This window comes from Euphorbia lathyris, chromosome 1 (assembly GCF_963576675.1).
Source record: "Euphorbia lathyris chromosome 1, ddEupLath1.1, whole genome shotgun sequence".
NCBI classification, from domain to species: Eukaryota; Viridiplantae; Streptophyta; class Magnoliopsida; order Malpighiales; family Euphorbiaceae; genus Euphorbia; species Euphorbia lathyris.
In genome coordinates, this window is record NC_088910.1 from 98783887 (window position 1) to 98808584 (window position 24698).

The window sequence follows — 24698 nt, forward strand, 5'->3', positions numbered from 1 at the left end:
TTTATACATCTTTTTATCTTCCTTAACTATAATTTCTTGGTTCACCAAGAATATAAATTCTAGCATATGTATCAGTTCCATATTATTTATGCAACTTTAAAGTACTCAGCACCTTTTGAGATTTTGAGAAGAGTTAGGCTGGTCTGCGGATCTGTTTTGGGATCGCATTTATCAACATCTGCCTACGACGGAAATGTTGGGGGTTCCCCCCACCACTAGTCGCCTTGGCATGTCTTTAGAAGGGTCGGGGAAGAGACGGATATTCGCAATGGGGAATTATATAAATCAACGCCTCTTGGCCCCAGTTCTCATCTCTTATCTAAAGTTCTAACTTTACATATTCTAAGAATTGAAAACAAGACGTAACTTCAGTCATTAAAGACATTTTTCACTCAAGCAAACTCTAATATATATCATATAAGTGTTAGGAGTTGGATTGGAAGAGTATTGATGGATAATGAAATATGTAAGGAAGCTATGTTTATTGAAATATGTAAAAATGAGGTGTTGAATCGGTCCTTTGGTACCAGGCCAAACTGAGGTGCTGAATCCGTCCCTTGGTAATCTGGTAAGGTGTTTGGTTGGGGATCATTTGAAGAGTTGGGATCAGAAAATGTGTCGACCTGAGTTTGCACATAATCATGTTCGGGTTTCAATCTTTTCTAGATCGTCTATTCTTTTATTCCCAAAGGTCCTTTGGACTTAATGATTGTGTTGGACCGTCCTAGAGAGAATTTGGGAACAAATTCTTTTCGTCCCAGAGAGAATGATGTGATTAGAGATCAAGCAATTCAGTTTGTTGACAAATATGATTCGTTGGCAGTTTAGTAATTTTTATGAAGTTTCCAAGTTTCAGATTTTGGCGTTTTTGGGTTCTAATTTGATTGGAAACGGGTAAATGGTCAAAACAAACACATTGTTGTGTGTTCTACCTTCCTTTGACCAAATTCTGTCGTTTAGGTCTCAAAACATTTTGTAATTTTTTTATTTCTTTCATTTTCCTTTTAAAATTGGTTCTAGGGTACTATATAAACTATATATGTTTATGATTATTAAGCTGGTGTTCATATTCCATAGTAGTATTTCATATTTTTGAGAATTCTCTTAATTTTGAAAATTGATTAATGAATATTCTTGTACAAATCAACATTTGTTAACGTTTGTGATATTCTTAATGTGTCAAGAGGCATGCAAAATCGGTTTTGACAAAACAAAAAACTAAGAAAAATGTTCATTAGCTAAATTCCGGAACGAATGGTACAGATAAACATTAATCAAAACAGTGAGAATAAAAATGGACACACTTTGATAGCCAATAGTTACATGAATGACAAGGCTGATTTTGAGTTTTTGAAGGTCTAGAGGTGAAGTAGTAAATTTTAATTATTATCATTTATATTTTTAGATTTTTTTTTTTTTCTTTTTTGTATATTTTGTTTATAAATTTTCGGCCTCTCTCTCTTTTTTTTTTTTTTTTTTTTTTGTCAAAATGAAAGCAATGACACTTTAACTTTATGGAAGAAGACAACCTAAGGAAAGACAACAAAACTGATAATCCATAAATGATCCCCTCAGATGTCTAACGTAGAGAAGGAAATAATACAGAAAAAAGGAAAGGACTCAAGGTTACTTATATTAGAACACTAGTGAAGTTAACTGCCTATATATCTTAGCTAAAGTCTAAAGACATAACTAACTCATTTATGTTTTTCTTTTTACCGTTATTTATCATCATTATTATTAGGGTAATTAATTTATTAATCCTTATATTTTGACAAAACACACTGTTTAGTCCCTATATTTTCAAAAACACACGGTAAGGTTCCTAAACCTTTTTCTCAGTGAACTGTTTAGTCATTCCGTCTGTTTGTTAGATTTTTTACCGTTTATAGTTTCAGAAATGACTAAATTACCCTTTACTATTTACCTTCAAACTTCAGAAGAGGAAATCCAATTTAGAAGAAGAAGCTATTTGTATGGAGAACAAGAAAAAGAACAGACCCAATGCTTACGAATTTGAACGATTAAGAAGAAAATAAAGAAGAATAACACTCAAAGTTGATTTAAGATGCATTAGAGTTTAAAGGAAATGAAAATAAAGGAAAAGAAGAACGCAAATCCAAATTGACTAACAGAATCTTCATGAGAATCTAACGGCAGGGACTAAACAGTTCACCGAGAAAAATGTTAGGACTAAACCGTTCACCGAGAAAAACATTAATGATTTTACCGTGTGTTTTTTAAAATACAGAGACTAAACAGTGTGTTTTGTTAAGATATAGGGACTAATAAATTAATTACCCTTATTATTATTCTTAATTGTGTGATTTTTAAATAGTTCTTTTAAAAATACAAAATTCTTATAAAATTCACCCCATGCACACATATATTACTTCTAAGAGCATACGTGTAAAGGAATAAGGTGCAAAAATACCCTTAACGTTGATGGTAAGGAGCAATATTACCCCTAACGTCAAAAATAGAGCAATTAAGGACCTAATGTTTATAACTTGGACCAATTGACACCACTAACAGTTTTGTACACAGAGTTAACTTTCCATTTATCTTCCATCACGTGATTGAAAGTTTTAATTTTAAAAAATGTTATAAAAGTTCCTATAAAAGTTTAAAACAGTCCCTACTCTTATTATTCCTTCCATAATTACCTTCTTCTTCTCTCCACCAGTATAAACCCATAAACACAAAAACAAATCTCTTTTAAGAACCCAGAGATTCAATTTGATTAACAAAAATTAAAAAACCTAACCATATAAATAAATCTCATAAATCTAAAACAAATTCATCAAGGAGAGAAAAGGAATCTAATTTTGCAAACTCACATCATTCCCAGCTTCCGTCGATTTCTTATACTGTTCTAGTCTGATCTTCTTTCCAACCACAAAACCCACAAAATAAAGATTCAAACCCCACAAACCCAAAAGAAATTAAACCCAGAATTTTAATTAACTAGAGGAAATATAAGAAGTTCAACTTCAGAAATAAAAAATGGCATCAAGAAAAGAGAATCATCACCGATAATCTGCCAAACTAATATTGCAGAGAACTGATAATATTATTGAGCAAAAGATTCTTGCATTTTTGCATTTGTTGTTGTTGTTTTATTTCAATTTAAAGGTCATATGACAATTGATAATATATTTTGGTGAGGTTAAGTCAATCAATGAAATGGTTGGAAGATGAATAGAAAACGGAAAAGTTAACAGTGTGTTTAAATCTGTTACAGATGTACAAAATTGGTCCATGTTTTGAATCTTACGTCTTTAATTGTGCTATTTTTAACGTTGGGGTAATATTGCTTTTTACTGTCAACGTTATGGGTATTTTTGCACCTTATCCCACGTGTAAATGGAGTAATACATTCGATAAATCAATTAATGTCATATATATATGGGTTAAGGTGCAAAAATACCCCTAACGTTTTGGGTCAGGAGCAATTTTACCCATAACGTCTAAAATGGTGCAATTTTGCCCCTAACGTTGGAAGTCATGAGCAATTTTACCCCTAACGTTGATAAATTGGGTGATTTCAGACACTATTATAAAACACAGATATTTTTATTCATTATTCTGCACCAATTGCATAATAATTTGTTATAAAAAAAGAATTCATGTTTTTTATAATTTAATAATAGAATTTGAGATTAATATTTATAAATTCAGTGGATTTTTTGATTTTTTTGTCTAATCCGTACAAAAAGACAATATATTTTTTTTTATTATTTTTTTTTTCACATCCCAATGAATGTTTGTGATTTGTTACTGATAAAATGACACACGTATGAAGTGTAGATAACAAGATTCATGACCGAGAAGACAGTTTGATGAATTATTTCTCAAATTGACCCAATTTATGAACGTTAGGGGTAAAATTGCTCTTGACTTCCAACGTTAGGGGTAAAATTGCACCATTTTAGACGTTAGGGGTAAAATTGCTCATGACCCAAAACGTTAGGGGCATTTTTACACCTTAACCCTATATATATATATATATATATTTATTTATTTATTTATTTATTTATTTATTTATTTATTTATTTATTTATCGAATGTATTATTCCATTTACTCGAGTGTATTACTCTTTAGAGAGGGAATCAACATTTACTATACTATGTTCTCTAACTTTGGTATCAAGAACAACATTCTCTTAGCGCAACAGATTCTTTGCATCTAATTAAGATAAAGGAGCATCAACCGTCACTGCAAAATTATGAAGCTCATGATTAAGAAAAAGATCGACTAGCTGCTTAAAAGTTCAAAATTGATCAAAACATTTGATTTTTTCCGATTAGTTCTTCTAGGTGTTTTTTTTTTGTGAGTAGACCACCTGGGAAGTTTCTAGACCGGTGATTAGAACAATTTTTTTTTATTATTGATTTATTTTGTCTTTTTATAATTCATTTTTTAAAATTGTTGCAACTTCCATGGTTATCAATGGATTGTATTTATTATTATTAGATATTTTTATTTAATTGCGTTTTCTATTTGTTTGCAATATATGGTTGAAGATGTTGCAATTGCTTTATAGTTTTTTTTTTTTTTTGTGAATTATATTACTTATGGAAATTATTATTTAATTGTTTGGATTGTTTTAATGATATTGTTATTGAAATACTATTATTTAATTATTTTCAAAGATATATATTCCAAATATACATATTTTTCTATACTAAATCATCTTAAATTATTATTGCTTTTAAGTAGCATCATACATTATACAATAATTTATTTATTGACAAATAAGAAAATATAAATATAAATCTGATTAATCTTAATCTCCCAAGATCCGATCTGTTTAGTAGCTTTTTTTTTTTTACAAACATGCAATTAGTACATTCATATTAACCGCCATATAAGATTTCTAACCTCTCAGTTAATAATTTCTTTCATCTCAAAATCATCAAACTCTCAACAATTGATCCTCATAAAAAAAATCTAAGGCTATGTTTAAGCTACGATAACAAACGTGTGAAATTTAAAAATTAGAAGGTTAATAAATACAAGTTGAAAAAAATATCATATAGATCAGGAGGCTTTTTTCCCTTATAAAATCACCACAACAAACTGATAATTTTGCACAATTTATTTCTTGTTGCTCTCTAAGATTTTCAAAAATTAAGTAAAAAAAAATGGAAGTTGAAATTCTTTCAAAAGAATTCATAAAACCATCATCCCAATCTATTCTCCAAAGAAAACCCCACAAACTCTCTCTTCTTGATCAGCTTACACCCTCAACATATTCAACATTTGCAGTTTTCTACCCCAAAAATAATGAAAATTCTGATTCAAACCTTACCCTAAAAAACCTCAAGAAATCTCTATCCGAAACCCTAAATCTCTTCTACCCTTTGTCTGGCAGAACAATTGACAATTTCCACATTCATCATTTCAATGAAGGTGTTCTCTTCATTCAAGCTCAAACAAAAACTCGCATGCTTGATCTCATCAAACACCATGAAATCGAGCAGCTGAATGGTTTATTTTCACTCAAACCATTTAGGAAGGAAACGGATGAAAACGTACCTCTACTCGGAATCCAATTTACGTGATTCAGCTGCGGAGGAATATCGATAGGTATATCTGGATCACACAAGCAGGTCGATGCACCTACATGGAAGGCTTTTATGGACACATGGACTTGTATTTGCAGAGGGGATTTTAACCCTATTGTTCTCCCGAATCTCGAACAAGCATCGGAGTATTTCCCGCCGAGAGTTTCAGTTCCGGAAAATCATTTATCTTTAATGGAAAACCTGTGGTTTACGGAGGCTAATTATATAACAAGGAGGTTCGTGTTTAATGATAAAGCAATCGCGACATTACGGGAAAAAGCAAAGGGAAAGCTTAAAACGAGGCCGTCAAGAGTTGATAACCCGCGAAGCCCAAAACGGGTTATACTCATTTCGCAAGCCCAGCCCATATTAAAGCTCCATGGGCTAAGATTGGACGGGACCCGAATGAAGGAAGCGGGCGCAGTGAGTAAACCGCCCCTAATCCCTAAACGGAGCGACAAGACTCCCACTCAGAACCACGTTCGTTGCCATGAAAACCACGAAAGGGACATGGCCTAAAAAGGGGGAACCGCCCTCAGAACGTGGCCCACTAAGGAGTAACCGCCCTCGGCGGTTACCCAAAAAATACCTATAAAAGGCCTTACGAATAAGGAAGGAGGTACGTTCACACTTTTTTCCCACAGAACTATTGCTAAATTATAGACTCATCCTTACAAAAACTGACTTGATCGTCGGAGAGTTTTCCCAGAGATCCTGTCTCCGGTTTTGTTTTGCAGGTAACTCTGGCAAAGAACATCAAAGCGGATCCAGCAAGTTATCATTGGTGCGGTGAACGTGGACCTTTTTTACCAACATTTGGTTAAAGGTACATGAGGAACATGTCAGAACCATCACGAACGACCGGCGTTACCACTAGATCAACCAGTATGAACTCCAGGGGACCACGGACTGCGAATTCGCAACCTGCAAGTACACAGCCTGTGGTGCCTAGCTCATCGGGTCCTTCGGGACAATTGAGTCCGTTATTGGAGGTCCAAGTGCAAACTGAGATGGAAATGTCCAATAGTGATTTCGTACAGATGGCTGGACAAGTCTTGGCTTCGAACATGAGCCAGACGGCTGGAGATCGAATGATTAATTTACTAACGGCCCTCGCCGAACACAATACCGCCGTGGCGGCTGCTCCTCAAGAACCTGTGGTTATCTCAACACAATCACCGACTATCCCTGTCATATCGTCCCTCCCGCAGCCATCTCAGGCACCAAATCAAGTGGGCCAGAGTAGTCGCACAAACCCACACAGCCACCCGAGCAACTACTCGCACCCAGATCTCATTACGACGATACATCCGACCTGGCAGCCATCCCAACCGTTGCCAGGAGTGCAAGGCACTCTTCCGCCACAGCAAGTGGAACCTTTTCCTCCCAGACATTCGGAGTTGATGATTCCTGGGCGAGAGCACACATGGAACTTTGATCCTATAACGGGGCAGCGGTTAGTCCCCCAACGGGCACCCGTCTCAACACCGATGGGCGGATGGATGCCACCCAGAATTCACCAGCAGCGGATGGAAGAAGTCCGGCGAATACCCGATATTGACTTAGAAGATCAATTACGAAGCATGATGGAGCGAATGGGGTACTCGCCTAGGCCGAGGGCAGAGATCCAGAGCGATTCACCTTTTGCCCCTTCGTTACGGGAATTCATTCCAGATCATAGAATCAAAGCGCCTGCCATACCAAAATACTATGGGGATCCAAATTCTGACCCTGAGGCTCATGTCAGGAACTACAGAGAGTTAATGGATGTTGCAGGGGCAAGCGAAAGCATAATTTGCAGGTTATTCTCGACAACTTTGGGAGGTGCGGCATCTGATTGGTTTCGATCTTTACCGGCAGAATCTATTCACAATTGGCAACAATATAGTCGGGATTTCTGTGCGAAGTTCGTGGGCTGTAAAGCAGCAGATGTGACAGATAGGCAGCTGAAGGAGATCAAACAGAGGAACTATAATTCCCTAAGGAAATTTGTTGTCGCCTTTAACGATATCCTGGTGCGATTGCAGAACCAAGATATCGTGAGTATTCGCAACATCATGGCGGATGGAACCACAGATTAGAGCATGCGGGAGGAAATCATCCGTAACAAACCACGCACTGTAGCCGAGCTCATGAAGATAGCAAAGGAATTCATGGAAGTGGATGATGTCAACAGGGAACATAGGGCCCAAACTCGGCGAGAAAGAGATGCCGCTAGAACCACTTCGGACAGTCGGCGTCAGACCCAGTCCAAAAGTAATTTTGTTCGAAGAGGCGATCGTCCCTTTCAAGGTGGAGGATATCACACGCCACTAAACACGACTCGCCAGGAGGTGTTACTTTGGATCGAAAAGAGCCCCCTGAAGAAGGATGTGCGGTTCCCCGAGGTAAAAGTTCGAACCAGTTTGGGGCGACATCCTAACAAATATTGCAGGTTCCACAGGTTGAATGGCCATGACACAGATGATTGCTACGAACTGAAGAAGGAAATAGAAAAACTGATCGAGAGAGGCAAGCTGAGTCAATTTGTAAAAAAAGATACAGCTGATGAGAAAACAACGCTCCCGCATGAGGGAGAAACACGGCCAGAAAAGAAGCAGAAGAAAGGGGTGATAAACGTGATAGCAGGCGGAATCTACGAGCCTCCAACAAAAAGAACTCGCCGTGAACCGCGAAAGAGCAATACACATAGGGGGGATGCCCTCAATTACTCATTTGCGAGAATCACGGAGCCACATGCGGATGCCCTGGTGATCACGATGGCCGTTGAAGGATGGGACGTCAAACGGGTCCTTATCGACACAGGCAGTTCTTGCAATGTCATTACTCGAACAACATTCAACAAGTTGGGAATCAACGACGAGCGGGTGGAACACACCTTCATGGATGTAACTGGTTTTGGGGGTCAATCCTCCCAAACAAGGGGGCAGGTGGTGTTGGAGGCAGAAATGGGCGATAAGAATCTAAAATGGCGAGGTGATTTAGAATTCGCAATTGTTGATCTCCCACTGGCCTACAACATAATTCTGGGACGGCCATTCCTGTCGGAGACGGAGTCGCTCATCTCAATGATGCATTTAACGTTACATTTGCCAACACACCAAGGGCGAGTCATAGTTGAAGGTGATCAACTTGTATCTCAACAGGCCTATACATTATCACTTGAACCAAAACCGGAAGAGGAGGATAAAGTCGAAGAGAAGCTCCCGGCGGAAGCATTGGGAGAAACGGAACTATTCGCCATCTCGAACGACAAGAATGTGCGAATAGCGGCTGGACTCTCAGAGGAAACAAAGAAGGCCATTACCGAGGTATTAATCCAATGTGAGTCGGCATTTGCCGCCCCAAATGAAGTGTTAAAAGGAATAAGCCCAGACGTAGCAACCCATCGGTTGAATGTAGACAAAGGGGCAACTCCAGTGCGGAAAAAGAAGAGGGGACATGCTCCTGAGCGGCAAAAGGCGATTGAAAAAGCAGTGGCGGATTTGCTAAAGTCAGATGCAATTCGAGAAGTCACCTATCCGGAGTGGTTAGCCAATGTGGTGCTAGTCAAAAAGCCGAATGGAACGTACAGAATGTGCGTCGACTTCAAAGACTTGAACAAGGCATGTCCGAAAGATATGTATCCACTTCCTAACATTGATATATTGGTAGATGGAACTGCAGGATATGAAGCTTTATCATTCACCGACGTGAAATCCAGTTACCATCAGATACCCATGGAGAAGGCGGATGAAATCAAAACATCATTCATAACTCACCAGGCGACTTATTGCTTCAAGGTGATGCCCTTTGGATTGAAAAACGCGGGAGCAACATACCAGAGGATGATGAACAAGATATTTTCAGACAAATCCGGCGAGAACTTCTCGATCTATGTTGATGACATGATCATCAAAAGCAAGAAAATGCAAGACCACCCGCGGGATATCAAAGAAATCCTAGAAGTGTTGATCAATTATGGCCTCAAATTGAACCCAGAGAAATGCACATTCGGAGCAAGAGCGGGAAAGTTCCTAGGTTTCATTGTTAGCGGCAAAAGGGTTGAGGCGAATCCTGAGAAGGTTAAAGCAGTAATGGAGATGAAGACGCCAAGGAACATAAGGGAAGTACAGAGACTGAACGGGCGGTTGGTGGCATTAGGGCGATTCATATCATGCTCAGCTAGGCGATGTCTACCTTTCTACAACGCCATCAAAAAATCCAAGTCCTTTGAATGGACGCCGGATTGTCAATAAGCATTTGAGGGGATAAAGCGATTACTATGTTATCCGCCCTTAATGAGCAGGCCGGAAGACGGTTTGTATAAATGTTATGTGACATTAGGAGGGCAAGGTGCAACTGAATGCACACCCGATCGTGTTGAATAGATCGAACCAAGAGCGACGGTAAGCATATTGCTTATATATGTGTATGACTGTATTGTGCCTTGTGACTTGCTGAGTGTGAGATGTGGTTGAATCTGATGTGAATGATGTGGATAATGTTTGAGTGTTTGTGATACGTCATGATTGATAAGAAAGTGATATGATTGAGTATGTTGCAGTGTTATGAGTGAATACGGCATGTTGAGCCTTGTGCACATACTGGAACTGAATAATGGTTGGATTATAAATGAATATGAGCTTGCTTAGATGGATATGTGAAATGGTCCAAGTTGAGAGTGCTATCCGAATATTGTGAGCCGGAAGCACATGTGTTGAGATATATGAGTACGTGAGTTGAGTGTAACTCCTCCGTAGCACAGATGATTGTATTCCGAATTTAGTGAGCCGGAATACAGATTGGGCCCAAGGACCATTTTATATATATTGTTTAAGTACAGCAAGGCCTTTCTAAAATAAGTATTATTATAATAAGTGAAACAAATGAATAAATTCTAACTTGGTACTAATGATATATGTTGCTTTGTGCTCTTTACATTACTTTTGTATATACATATATGCGTAATATGTTTATTGAGTAGGCAGCTCACCCCTTGCCAACAGATTTTACAGGTTAGGTGGAGTTCTTCTTGCTTAAGGTCGCACCAGCAGTGTCAGTCCATTCTCATCTAGGCATTTTGGAGTCTTGTGATGTACTTTTGTTTTGTAAATCCTCTATGCAGGATAATGACTTAAACATGTATTGTAAATTGTAAATGCTTTCTCTTGTGTATAATATGTAAAGTTTATATGAGATTGAAGTTTATATGATTGAGAATTGAAAGCATGTCTATAACTGATATTGTGTGAGATATCATGTGATCCAAGTGAGGGGGTTACATTTAGTGGTATCAGAGCGGGTCTACTTTCCTAGGGATTAGGTTGTGTATGACTTGTTTTGGATTCCTAGGTTAAGACCACATAATTATATATTCTTATTCTAAAGCATATTGACATGGTCATGTTTCATGTAGGGTTATGGAGTCTGATGGTGAGAATGGACAATCCGGTAATGTGTCTAGTCATGGTTCAGTTGGTCATGTTCATGAGTCTGGGGGCTCAGAACATATAGGAGCTTCAGGACATGCAGGTTATCCGCAGGGTTATAACCAGTTTGAAGAAATGATGGGAATTTATTTGGCTCAAGGTCAGCCTCAGCCACGTGTTCAAGCTCGTCGAGATGCGCCAGTCTTTGATAAAAAATTTGAAAGGCTTAAAAAGATGGGCGCAACAGAGTTTGAGGATAGTACAGATCCTGATATAGCTGATAAATGGTGGGCCAAGATTGAAGATGTACTTGAGAACACAGACTGTCGACTAGATTCAATGGTCAAATATGTTTCTAATCTTTTCACTGATGAAGCTTTAGAATGGTGGAGATCTATAAAAAGGACAAGAATTAGAACTGAAATAACATGGGATATTTTCAAGAAGTTGTTCACTAATAAGTACATGCCAATGATATACAAAGATAGGAAACAAACAGAGTTTTTGACCCTTATGCAGGAGGATATGTCTATGGCTGAATACGAGCTTAAGTTTAACACTTTAGCCAAATATGCACCTGCAAATGTGGCTACAGAAGAAGCAAAATGTCGTAGGTTTGAACATGGTCTACACCCAGATGTTAGAATTGGGATTCATGCACATGAAACTAGCTTTAGATTGTTAGTAGAATCTGCACTCAGAGCTGAGGAAATTGTGAAAGATAGAGAACAACTTTTTGTAACCAAAAGGGCTAGATTTGATACAGAGGGCCAGTCTAGCAGGCCAACAAAGAGAGGTGGATTCTCAGTTTCTTCTAGAGGCTATTCTCAACAATTTAGAGGTGGTAGTAGTAGTATCCATCGTGGTGGGACTAGATCACGGGGCGGATTTGGAGATGTTTTGAGTAGTGCTCCATCCGTTGGTAGTAACAGATTTTCAGGTGGTCGGTTTAATAGTGGGTATAGAAGAGGAGCGAGGACAACATCTTTTCCATCTTGTCAGACATGTGGACGGGTACACAGAGGTGAGTGTTGGGGACCTTCCCTGGTTTGTGGTAGATGTGGCCGATCTCACACAGGAGAGTGTTATGGTTCATTTAAGAAGGGTACATGTTTTGAGTGTGGAGAAACATGCCATTATCATAATGATTGTCCCTTACTAGTTGATAGAGAAGAGAGAGTTCAACCTCAGTCTAATATAGGAGGTGGTGCAGCTGGAGTGGATAGAGGCAGAGGCAGAGTTCGGGGAGGAGGTAGAGGGGGTAGACATGATGCTCCTATGGGTGGACAGACACAAAATTTACCACGAAATAGAGCCTTCAATATGACGAGGGGTGAAGCTCAAATAGCACCAGAGGTTATATCCGGTACAATTTCTATCCTTGATACCTTAGCTTTTGTTTTGATTGATCCTGGATCCACTCATTCATACATAACACCTGAGTTTATATTGAAAATAAATGGGACGGTAGAACCATTAGGATATGATGTGGGAGTTATCCTACCAGTTGGGAATAATGTTATTGTAAATCAGGTTCTGAGAGATTGTCCTATAAAAGTGAGGGGAAGTGAGTTCCCTATAGATTTAGTAGTTATGGGGTTTAGAGAATTCGATATTATTTTGGGGATGGATTGGCTATGTAAATATGAAGCTAAAGTTGATTGTTGTTCAAAGGAAGTTGTGTTACATTTTAATTCAGAATCAACTGTGTTATTTGTTGGGGAGAGAAAGGTTGTGCCGTCTTGTTTAATATCTTCAATTCAAGCAATCAGATGGATTAGAAATGGGTGTGAGGCATATTTAGCTCATGTTGTGGACACTAGAGAGGATGGAGGTAAATTGGAGAATATTCCGGTGGTGAGAGATTTTGCAGATGTATTCGTAGATGAACTACCAGGATTACCACCTCATAGGGAGATTGATTTTCCTATTGAGACCATGCCAGGAGTATCTCCTATATCAATTGCTCCATATAGAATGGCTCCAATGGAATTACAAGAATTGAAGAAACAAATAGAAGAACTACTTGAGAAGGGGTTTATACGACCTAGTACTTCACCGTGGGGAGCACCTGTATTATTTGTGAAGAAGAAAGATGGAAGTATGCGATTGTGTATTGATTACAGACAACTGAATAGAATGACAGTGAAAAACAAGTATCCATTGCCTCGGATTGATGATTTGCTAGATCAGCTTAGAGGAGCTCGTCATTTTTCAAAGATTGATCTAAGATCAGGCTATTGGCAGTTGAGAGTTGCAGAAGCTGACATACCTAAAACTGCTTTTCGTACAAGGTATGGTCATTTTGAGTTTCTTGTGATGCCTTTTGGCTTAACTAATGCTCCTGCAGCTTTCATGGCATTAATGAACAAGACTTTTCAGCCATATCTAGATAAGTTTGTTGTGGTGTTCATTGATGATATCCTAGTGTACTCAAGGACTGTGGGTGAGCATGAACAACATTTGAGAATTGTTTTGAAAATTTTACGAGATAATCAGATGTATGCAAAGCTGAGCAAATGTGAATTTTGGATGGATGAAGTTGTATTCCTTGGTCATGTGGTGTCAGGTGAAGGGGTTCAACCCGACCCTTCCAAAATTAAAGCTATTGATGAATGGGAACCGCCAAAGAACGTTACAGAGCTTAGGAGTTTTCTTGGGTTAGCTGGTTATTACAGGAGATTTGTAGAGGGTTTTTCTCTGATTGCAGGTCCATTAACTAAATTGCTGAGAAAAGGGAGTTGTATTCCAGTGGAATGATAAATGTCACCAAAGCTTTGAGGAACTAAAGAAGAGATTGACTTCTGCACCAGTGTTAGTGTTACCTTCTGAAGGTGGTGGCTTTGTTGTTTATACAGATGCCTCGGGACAAGGTTTGGGATGTGTTCTAATGCAAAATGGGAAAGTCATTGCATATGCTTCTAGGCAACTGAGACCTCATGAGATGAATTACCCCACACACGACTTAGAGTTGGCAGCAGCCATCCATGCATTGAAGGTATGGAGACATTACCTATATGGGGAGACATTTCAGATTCTCACTGATCATAAGAGTTTGAAGTACATCTTTACACAAAAGGAGCTGAACCTAAGACAAAGACGATGGATTGAGCTATTAAAAGATTATGATTGTACAATAGATTACCATCCAGGAAAAGCTAATGTGGTTGCAGATGCTTTGAGTAGAAAGAGTGTTGATATTGTGGCTAGTATGAAGAGTTATAGTTTAAATTCACTAGTGGAGATGCGAGCCATGGATGTGCAGTTAGAAGTAAATGAAGTAACAGGTTTGATGGCTACACTACGGGTAAAACCAGATTTGAAAGAAAGGATCCAAGAAGCACAATGGCATGATCCTTATTTACAGAAAATGCGAGATCGTGTACAACAAGGTAAAAGACCTGATATTTCTGTGGAAGATGATGGAACTATGATGATAGGTAGTCGATTATGTGTTCCAGATGTAGCAGATTTAAGATCAGAAATTCTACAGGAAGCACATAATTCTCCTTATGCTATGCACCCAGGAATGACAAAGATGTACAGAAATTTGAGACCTTTTTACTGGTGGCCTACAATGAAGAAAGATGTATCTGATTTTGTTTTCAAATGTTTGACATGTCAACAGGTTAAAGCCGAACATCAAGCTCCCATGGGAAAACTAAAACCTTTAACCATACCAGAGTGGAAATGGGAGAGGGTCACTATGGATTTTGTGATGGGATTACCAAGAACAAGGCGTAGACACGGTAGTATATGGGTGATAGTAGATAGACTTACGAAATCTGCTCACTTTCTACCGGTTCAACAGACAGACTCGATGGATAAATTGGCTAGACTTTATGTGGAACAAATAGTGAGGTTGCATGGAGTACCTATATCTATTGTTTCAGATCGTGATCCTAGATTCACATCGAGATTTTGGGGCAGTTTACAGCACTCCTTGGGAACAAAATTGCATTTCAGTACAGCTTTTCATCCACAGACAGATGGACAATCAGAAAGAACTATTCAGACCTTAGAGGATATGATGAGAGCTTGTGTTCTTAATTTCCAAGGTGAGTGGGATATACATTTACCTCTTATGGAGTTTGCTTATAATAATGGTTATCATTCGAGTATAGGCATGGCACCTTATGAGGCATTATATGGAAGACCATGTAGAAGCCCTATATGTTGGGATGTTGAAGGAATGAGGCAATTGGAAGGACCTGAGTTAGTCTAGGAAACTGTTGAGAAGATCAATGTCATAAAGAAGTATTTAAAAGCTGCACAGGAACGTCAGAAAGCCTATGTGGATCAGCACCGAAGGGAGATGGAATATAAAGTTGGAGATAAAGTGTTTTTAAAAATATCCCCGTGGAAAGGAATAGTTCGTTTTGGCAGAAGAGGGAAGTTGAATCCAAGATACATCGGGCCTTATGAGATCGTTGAGAGAGTTGGACCATTGGCTTATAGGTTAGCTCTACCACCAGAATTGTCTTTAATACATGATGTATTTCATGTGTCAGTATTAAGAAGATATAGATCAGACCCAAGTCATATGATTCCTGAACCTGAGATTGCAATAGTGAACACAGACTTGACTATTCGTGAGCAACCTTTGGAGATTTTGGGACGAGAAATGAAACGACTCAGAAACCGTGAAATTCCAATGGTTAAGGTGAGATGGAGTCATAATCAAACACTTGATGAGGCAACTTGGGAGGTAGAAGAAAATATGAGGACACAATATCCTTACCTATTTGAAGCTTCTGGTAAGTGAATTTCGGGGACGAAATTCTTTAAGGGGGGAAGAACTGTAACATCCCCAAAACCCTAACATATGAGTCTTCCCACATTCATATATGTTTTCATGATTGAATACATACATTTTAGATTCATCTCATTGTCAGTAGAAGTTTTGTATGCATAATGCGATTATCGTGCGATTAGTAGGCGATTAGTGTGTCGTTAAGATGTAACGATTGGTTAATTGAGTTAGGACTTAAATGAATGAATGAATGAATTTATATGTCCTAAATTGATTAACTTACACTTTAGGAGGGCTGAATTTGAGGTTTGTGAGCAAGCATGAGGTGTCACCCCAATATTAAGACACAATACACCTCTTCATTTTACAAATGATGTGCACAACTCATTCTTTATCTATTCCAGCCACAATTTCGACCAAAGCTTCAGCAAAACCTTCCTTGTTCATACCCTAAACCTCTCCAAAGAAAACTCTTCCAATTTCTTCCATTTTCGAGTCAAACAAGTCAAGTTAGGAAGCATACTAGGTGATAGACACGAGTTGAAGGTTAGTATGTTGTTTTAGCTTGTTTTCTATGAGTTTGAGATTCTGAAATACCTAGGTATGATCATAGGATTTGTTGTGGATGAGTTGTGATGGAGTTTTTTGAGTTTTGGTGTTGTTTCAAGTGGTTATAGGCTGTCCAAATGAAAGATATGTATCAAGTGCCCTAAACAGAAATCTAGGGTACTGCTTTCAGTCATTTTGGAGCATGTTTTGCATATTGATATTCTTCGAATTTGAAGATACATAAAGAATAACATATGTTGCTATATGTGTTATGAAACTCTCTGTAAAATATGGGACTTTAATTCCATATATAGATGAAGAAAACCTAGATGGAACATGACTGCCTCGAAATTGAATGTCATGTGAGGCAGCCATGTTGATGTAGCATTTTGAGGACCTTAGAATTATAATTTGAGAAAGGTTATTTATACAAAAGTGTTCCTAACTACTTGAAGTATATGTCTGTAAAAGTTTTTGGCAATCCATTGTGTTTAGTGTGAGATAGGTTGAGTGCATTATGGTAGATGCAAATCTGGATAGTCTGTTTCTTGGCTGGAAACAGGACAGAATAATTTTGCATGCCATATATTGTGTAGAAGTGATATTAAAGTGAATTTTGGATATGTTATACCCATATATGTCTAGTTTCAGTAGGTTCAAGAATCAGGGCATTTGGATTAATATAGAGAAGGTTATGGCAGAATGTGTGCAAGTAGGTCATGTGATGATCTAAGACAAAAGGATTAGATTGCATGAACTTTGTGGAGTTAGTGTCTTGTAAATCATATAGCATTCATTAGTTTATATTTTTATTAAGTTTATGTTAAGGATAATTGTATAAATGTTATGTGACATTAGGAGGGCAAGGTGCAACTGAACGCACACCCAATCGTGTTGAATAGATCGAACCAAGAGCGACGGTAAGCATATTGCTTATATATGTGTATGACTGTATTGTGCCTTGTGACTTGCTGAGTGTGAGATGTGGTTGAATCTGATGTGAATGATGTGGATAATGTTTGAGTGTTTGTGATACGTCATGATTGATAAGAAAGTGATATGATTGAGTATGTTGCAGTGTTATGAGTGAATACGGCATGTTGAGCCTTGTGCACATACTGGAACTGAATAATGGTTGGATTATAAATGAATATGAGCTTGCTTAGATGGATATGTGAAATGGTCCAAGTTGAGAGTGCTATCCGAATATTGTGAGCCGGAAGCACATGTGTTGAGATATATGAGTACGTGAGTTGAGTGTAACTCCTCCGTAGCACAGATGATTGTATTCCGAATTTAGTGAGCCGGAATACAGATTGGGCCCAAGGACCATTTTATATATATTGTTTAAGTACATCAAGGCCTTTCTAAAATAAGTATTATTATAATAAGTGAAACAAATGAATAAATTCTAACTTGGTACTAATGATATATGTTGCTTTGTGCTCTTTACATTACTTTTGTATATACATATATGCGTAATATGTTTATTGAGTAGGCAGCTCACCCCTTGCCAACAGATTTTACAGGTTAGGTGGAGTTCTTCTTGCTTAAGGTCGCACCAGCAGTGTCAGTCCATTCTCATCTAGGCATTTTGGAGTCTTGTGATGTACTTTTGTTTTATAAATCCTCTATGCAGGATAATGACTTAAACATGTATTGTAAATTGTAAATGCTTTCTCTTGTGTATAATATGTAAAGTTTATATGAGATTGAAGTTTATATGATTGAGAATTGAAAGCATGTCTATAACTGATATTGTGTGAGATATCATGTGATCCAAGTGAGGGGATTACAGGAGAAGATTTGTTTCTTTATGTATCTGTCACCAGCATGGCGATATGCACTGTGATGGTGCGAGAAGAAGAAGGGCAACAATATTCAGTGTACTACGTGAGCAAAGTCCTGAAGGATGCAGAACTCCGGTATTCGAAGTTGGACAAAATGGCCCTCGCAGTGATAACCACGACGGTTAGATTGAAACCATACTTTCAGGCGCATACTATCATTGTGAGAACTGGCATCCCAGTGCGAAAGGTACTGCAGAAACCTGACGCATCTGGCCGGTTGATGGAATGGTCAATTCGCCTGGGCGAATTCGATATCCGCTATGAAGGAAGACCAGCACTAAAGAGCCAAGTGCTCGCCGACTTCGTGAACGAATTCACCTGGGATGATGATGAATGTCTAAAGGCACAAAAAGAAGAGTGGAGCATGTACACAGATGGGGCCTTATCTGCAGACGGAGCTGGGCTAGGAATCGTCATCAAAGGTCCGGAGGTTATCCGCCTGTGCTACGCAGCAAAATTAACTTTTAAAACTACCAATAATGCCGCAGAGTATGAAGCAATGATATGCGGATTGAAGTTGCTCAATGAACTCACCCCAGAAAGAGTGGTAATCTACAGCGATTCCAAACTCATGATAAACCAGATCACAAAAAATTATCTGGTGAAACAGGAGGAGCTCGTAAAATACCATCAGGTAGTCGGCCGATTGACACAAGAGTTAACGCACAAAGGAGTCGTTTGGGAGATGGTGCATGTTCCACGAGGCCAAAATGCAAAAGCTGACGAATTGGCAAAGGCAGCGGCAAGTAGAGAACCATGGAGTCAAAAACATGCAGCTTGGAAATAAAATCGGCACCAGCATTCGAGGTTGATCAGATTATGATCATCGAGGAACTGGAAGACGATGAAGATTGACGGATGCCAATCCGTCAATATCTGGAGCAGGGAGATTTGCCGGTTGATAAGAGCTTAGCCAGAAAAATAATTGGGCAGTCGGCACGATACTCAATGCGGGATGGAACTTTGTACCGGAAATCGTACACATGTCCATGGTTGAAATGCGTTAGTCGCAATAAAGGGGACTATGTGCTGCGAGAACTACACGAAGGAATTTGTGGCGCGCACGAGACTTCAGCGGCATTGGCAAGAAAGGTCAAACTGCTGGGATACTACTGGCCCAAGGTGGTGGAAGATTCCCAGAAGATGATTGCGGAATGTCACAACTGTCAAATCCATGCGAATGAAAAGCATGTTCCCGGAGCTGAACAAATCACTATAATGACGGCGTGGCCATTCGCAACATGGGGAATTGATATAGTGGGCCCATTCCCAGAAACAACAAAGAAAAGGAAGTATTTGATAGTCGCAGTAGACCACTTCAGCAAATGGGTAGAAGCGGAGGCAGTAACCGCACAAACACCTGAGCGAATGATCGAGTTCTTACGAGAGAACATTATCATGCGATTTGGGATCCCGCAGAAGCTTATGACGATACATTTAGTAACTCTACGGGTACCACCAGTCATTTTCATTTCTGGATTTCGAAATAGAACATTCATGCTCCTGAAGATAAGAAATCAAACGTGAGCTGTCGTGTGCTCATACTCCGCTGCAAAATGGGGTCGGCTTATTCAATCTTATTAATGGCACCCAGTTCAACTGTGCCAAGTTCAAAACATACTGCGAAAGCATGGGAATCAAGGATCATTTTTCTTCTGTAAACCATCCCCAATCAAATGGTATGACAGAAGTTACCAACAGGGCCATGGTTCAAGGCATCAAGAAGCGGCTAGGTGATAAAAAGATAGGTTGGGCGGATGAGATACCCCATATGTTGTGGGCATACAGAACCTCTGTAAAGACAGCAACAGGCGAAACACCTTTCTCGCTAGTTTATGGAGCCGAAGCAGTCCTACCTGTTGAAATCAAGTCGCCCACAGATCGGACAATTTACTATTGCGACACACAAAATCCTATCAACATCAGAGATGCTTTGGATTCTGTGGAGGAACGAAAAGAGAAAGCTTACATGCGAATGGCAATGTACCGCAATAGAATCAAGAAATACCATGACAGAAGAATGCGAAAAGTAATAATCAACGAAAACGACTTGGTCTTGAAAAAAGCGGATAAAATACAATCCAGAGATGGCAAAGGCAAGCTGGGCGTCAACTGGATCGGACCATACAAAGTATCCAAGAAGCTGGGACCAGCCACTTTTGAAATAGAAGAAATGAGCGGAAAGAAGCTCCCGCGCACCTGGAATCTAGAGAATCTACGCCTATATAGAAAGGCCGAGTAGTTCGAGGAAATGACGAGTACTCTTTTTCCTTTTATGAGTTTTTCCCACTGGGTTTTCTGATAGAAGGTTTTAATGAGGCTTCGATCCCGCACAATTGGTGTACATATGTAATAAACTTTTTCTCGTCATCAATAAAAGTTATTACATTCACTCAGTATGTTACAACAAAACGCGGATTCCTTAGAAATAACACATAAATGTGTTGCTTCTTAAAGAAAGGCGGATGCATGATTACGCATCACTCGCAAAAAACCTTAGGGTTAAAATCAATAACACATAAATGTGTTGCCTCTTAAAGAAAGGCGGATGCATGATTACGCATCACTCAAAAAACCTTAGGGTTAAAATCAATAACACATAAATGTGTTGCCTCTTAAAGAAAGGCGGATGCATGATTACGCATCACTCGCAAAACCTTATGATCAAAACTTATGATTATTTTCGAAAGAAGAATTATAAGTTAAGGCATAAAATTAAGCGGATAAACGAGTACTCAAAATTGCAAAAAGGGTCTGGCCACCCTAGCTATGAAGAAACACAAATATGGAGCCGGCAGAAAGACAAAGGGCACATATAAAGGGCAAAAAAGTGACAATCACACACATATGAAAACCAACAACCGAAAGAAAATATATATATCAGAGCGGTTTGTTACATGGTTTTTACATACAAAAGTCCAAATATAAGTCAAGCTACGCTACAGCTTCCTCTCCTTCGCCCCTAATGCCCTCCTGGACTGCGGCAACTCCCTTATCTCCTCCGGTAGGAGGATCTACTTCAAGAGAATCCTCGACCCTTGAATCGGTAACCGCTTCAGTAACCTCTTCGGTGAGAGGTACCTCTTGCACAGGTTGAGAAACGGCTTGGGGTGCCTCTCCTTCCGCGGGCTGAATAGGGATCTCGCAGCTAATCGGAGGATCCTGAAGACTCTTCCAATCTAAGAAGAGTACCTCATCCATATCAGCATCCTCGGCTTCCAGCTTATCCCACTCCCCAGTTAAATCCTTTTCAGGGATGGGAACTTTGGGGCGGTTAAGTACTAGACCCTGATGCCCGTGTTCATAAGCTGCATGAATCCGTTCCCCATACCAGTAGATGCGGGCGCCATCTTCAGCCAAAATCTCCTCAACCCTCTTCTTTTGGGCCTCCTTGAAAGCAGCTAGGTCGTCGAGGGCTTTTTTCAGTTCATCGGACTTGGCCTGAAGGGATTTAAGGGCCTCCTCCTTCTCGCCCACGGCCTTCTGACAGGTGCCCTCTAGGACCTTCACCTTCCCTTGGACATCATCATAAAGCGACTTCTGAGTCGCCAATTCCGTATCAAGACTTTCCAACTCCTGGGCTCGCTCTGCATCCCTTCGTAGAATGCCCTCAGCGAAATTGATAATCTGCATATAAAATGTCTCACAAATAAAATGGGCGAATAGAAATATGCGGTTACAATGAACACAAGATATTTGAAAGCGAAAGGACAAAGCAATAATATACCTCTACAGAACGCTTCTCGATCCCTTCCACAGCAGTAGGGAGCGACACTTGCTCGCGCACACGGGAGGCAGAGGGAAGTCGCCCGAGGACATTGCATATGGAAGATACAATATCCTTGCAAGAGAAGTTCACGGCCAGGCCGAAAGTCCTAGTCCACCATCCGCTAATATCGGGGATTGGCTGCAAGAGCATAAAGAAAAATATCAAGGAGTGGCAGATAGCTCATGAGGAAAAAGTAGCAATACGAGAGGGAGTAGATCAAGATACCTCATGAATGGGGGTACTGCTCTTTCCTTTAGACGAGGCGGATATAGGTGCGCCGCCAACAGTAAGGGACACAGAAGTGTTCTTCTTTTTAGAACGAGAAGACTTTGTATCCGCACTTATCTTCGCTTCCTAGTTAAAGGAAGATCCTCGGAGGCAGAAGCAGGACCTTGTGAAGCGGAAGCCCTAACCGGGGAAGCCGCCCCAATAGAAGGAATCGTCCCTCCAGAAGGATCCGCCCCTACAACGGAAGCGGTTTCCGTCATCCGCTTCTTTCTTCTCGCCAGGGCTTTGGCCTCCCGATCTGCAGCGATTTGAGATAAAGGATCACCCCTGCAAAGGGTTAAAAGAAACCATCAACTTGGAAATAAAAAGTACCTTGCACAAAAACGCGATAAGGAATATAGACAACGCGATCCCCCTCGCGGTATGCAATCGCTACTCGGCTCCTTAGCATATGAAAGGCCTGATCATATGTCCATACAAAAGGTGGAGTGCTCTTCAGGAACTTGATAACGGCGGATTCTTCCTGGCTGGGATATCCGAAGTTCAAACTCTTTACGTTGGGTCGGCTCCAGCAATGAAGGAAGTTTAGGTTTTCCTCATTAAACTTGATAAAAAAGTAAGATCGATCCCACTCGCGGATCTTGTTCAGCTTCTCGTCAAAACCATAGTATCCGCTCTGGCGGATGAAAGTGAAATACCCCGCCGAGCTTTTGAAATGGTGGAGCTTGGAGAAGATCTTGAGCGAAAAGGGAACCTCCAAACAATCCGCCAAAAATTTATCCAGAGTCAAATCGGCCCAGCCGTTAGGATGCAATTGCCCGGGCGCGATTCCATAACCGCCTAAGACGGAAGCAATCTCATCCGCCAGCGGATAAGTGAAGCCGCAGATAATCTGGGCCACGAAAACAGTGAAGTACCCCTTTGGGTAATCGCCCGGCCCCCTATCCTCTCCAGGAATGATCGTCTCGAGACCTCGGAGCCAGGGATAATGCTCCCGCAAATCGTCGATTGTCTCTTGACAAACCAGACTTCCCGACCTGTCCTTCTTGGGTAACAAACGAGGGGTTGGGACAGGTGGCGGAATCAACTTTTTGGGGTCAAAACCTAAACCCTCGTCGGTTGTATTCGCCAGATGAAGGAAGTCGGCGGGATGAGAATTACACCCAGGAGAGCTGGTTGAAGCTTCCTCAACCATCTCTTCGACCTCGTTAGAGACCTCGCGGACATAATCGTCGTCAAACGGCGCGAAGTCGAGGTCTGACATGATCGATAAAAGGAAAACAGAAGCAAAAAGTCGAACAAGGAGCAAATGTGAAAAGAAAAACTTACATGAAAGATGACGGGATTAAGAGGTCAACGCCGGAAAAGAAGTAACGGAATTAAAAGGTCGACGCCGGAGAAAACGAAAGAGGGGAAATGCACAAATTCAAAAACTTTGAAATAATCGGACAAAGACGAAGCGTCCCCTATAAAAAGACCCTAAAAGGGCTCTTGCTAGACCAAGGGGGAGGCATGTGATAACCCGCGAAGCCCAAAACGGGTTATACTCATTTCGCAAGCCCAGCCCATATTAAAGCTCCATGGGCTAAGATTGGACGGGACCCGAATGAAGGAAGCGGGCGCAGTGAGTAAACCGCCCCTAATCCCTAAACGGAGCGACAAGACTCCCACTCAGAACCACGTTCGTTGCCATGAAAACCACGAAAGGGACATCGCCTAAAAAGGGGGAACCGCCCTCAGAACGTGGCCCACTGAGGAGTAACCGCCCTCGGCGGTTACCCAAAAAATACCTATAAAAGGCCTTAAGAATAAGGGATGAGGTACGTTCACACTTTTTTCCCACAGAACTATTGCTAAATTATAGACTCATCCTTACAAAAACTGACTTGATCGTCGGAGAGTTTTCCCGGAGATCCTGTCTTCGGTTTTGTTTTGCAGGTAACTCCGGCAAAGAACATCAAAGCGGATCCAGCAAGTTATCAAGGGTAGAAACGCTGTCGTGTTTCATATGGAAATGTTGTATGAAAGCATCAGTGAAACCATCAATTTTGATGGAGGCGGTGAATCTCCGGCCACTGACGAAGCCACCGATGTCTAATTCTTTGACTGGAAATGTGTTTTGGTGGGCAGTAGCTGTAGCTGATCCCGCCAATGAGGAGACGACGGAGTTGGATGAACTGGTGAAGTTATTAAGTGATGCTATTGCAATGTATAAGACGGGTTATACGGAGAGTTTACAAGGTAGTGATGGGTTTGAAACGATGTCGGATTATTGCAGTTGGCTAGAAGATTTGTATTTGAGTGAGAAACCGGATATATTTGTATTTACAACATGTTGCTATCTTGGTTTTAATCGGTTTAATTTTGGATGGGGGAAACCATTTTGGACTGGGATTTTAGGGAAAGTTGGACCTTCATTTCAGAATTTTACTATATTTATTGAAACTAACGATGGTGAAGGAATTGAGGCATGGATCACCTTAGACCAACAAAGGATGGCTTTATTGGAACTTGATCCTGAATTCTTATCATTTGCTTCTCCAAATCCCACCATTTCAAGCCTCTGA

At 40.1% G+C, this 24698-nt stretch overlaps 1 pseudogene; it reads left to right on the forward strand.

The window, feature by feature from the left end:
• The first annotated feature begins 5148 nt into the window (after window positions 1-5148).
• Window positions 5149-24698, forward strand: LOC136215299 (stemmadenine O-acetyltransferase-like; annotated as a pseudogene).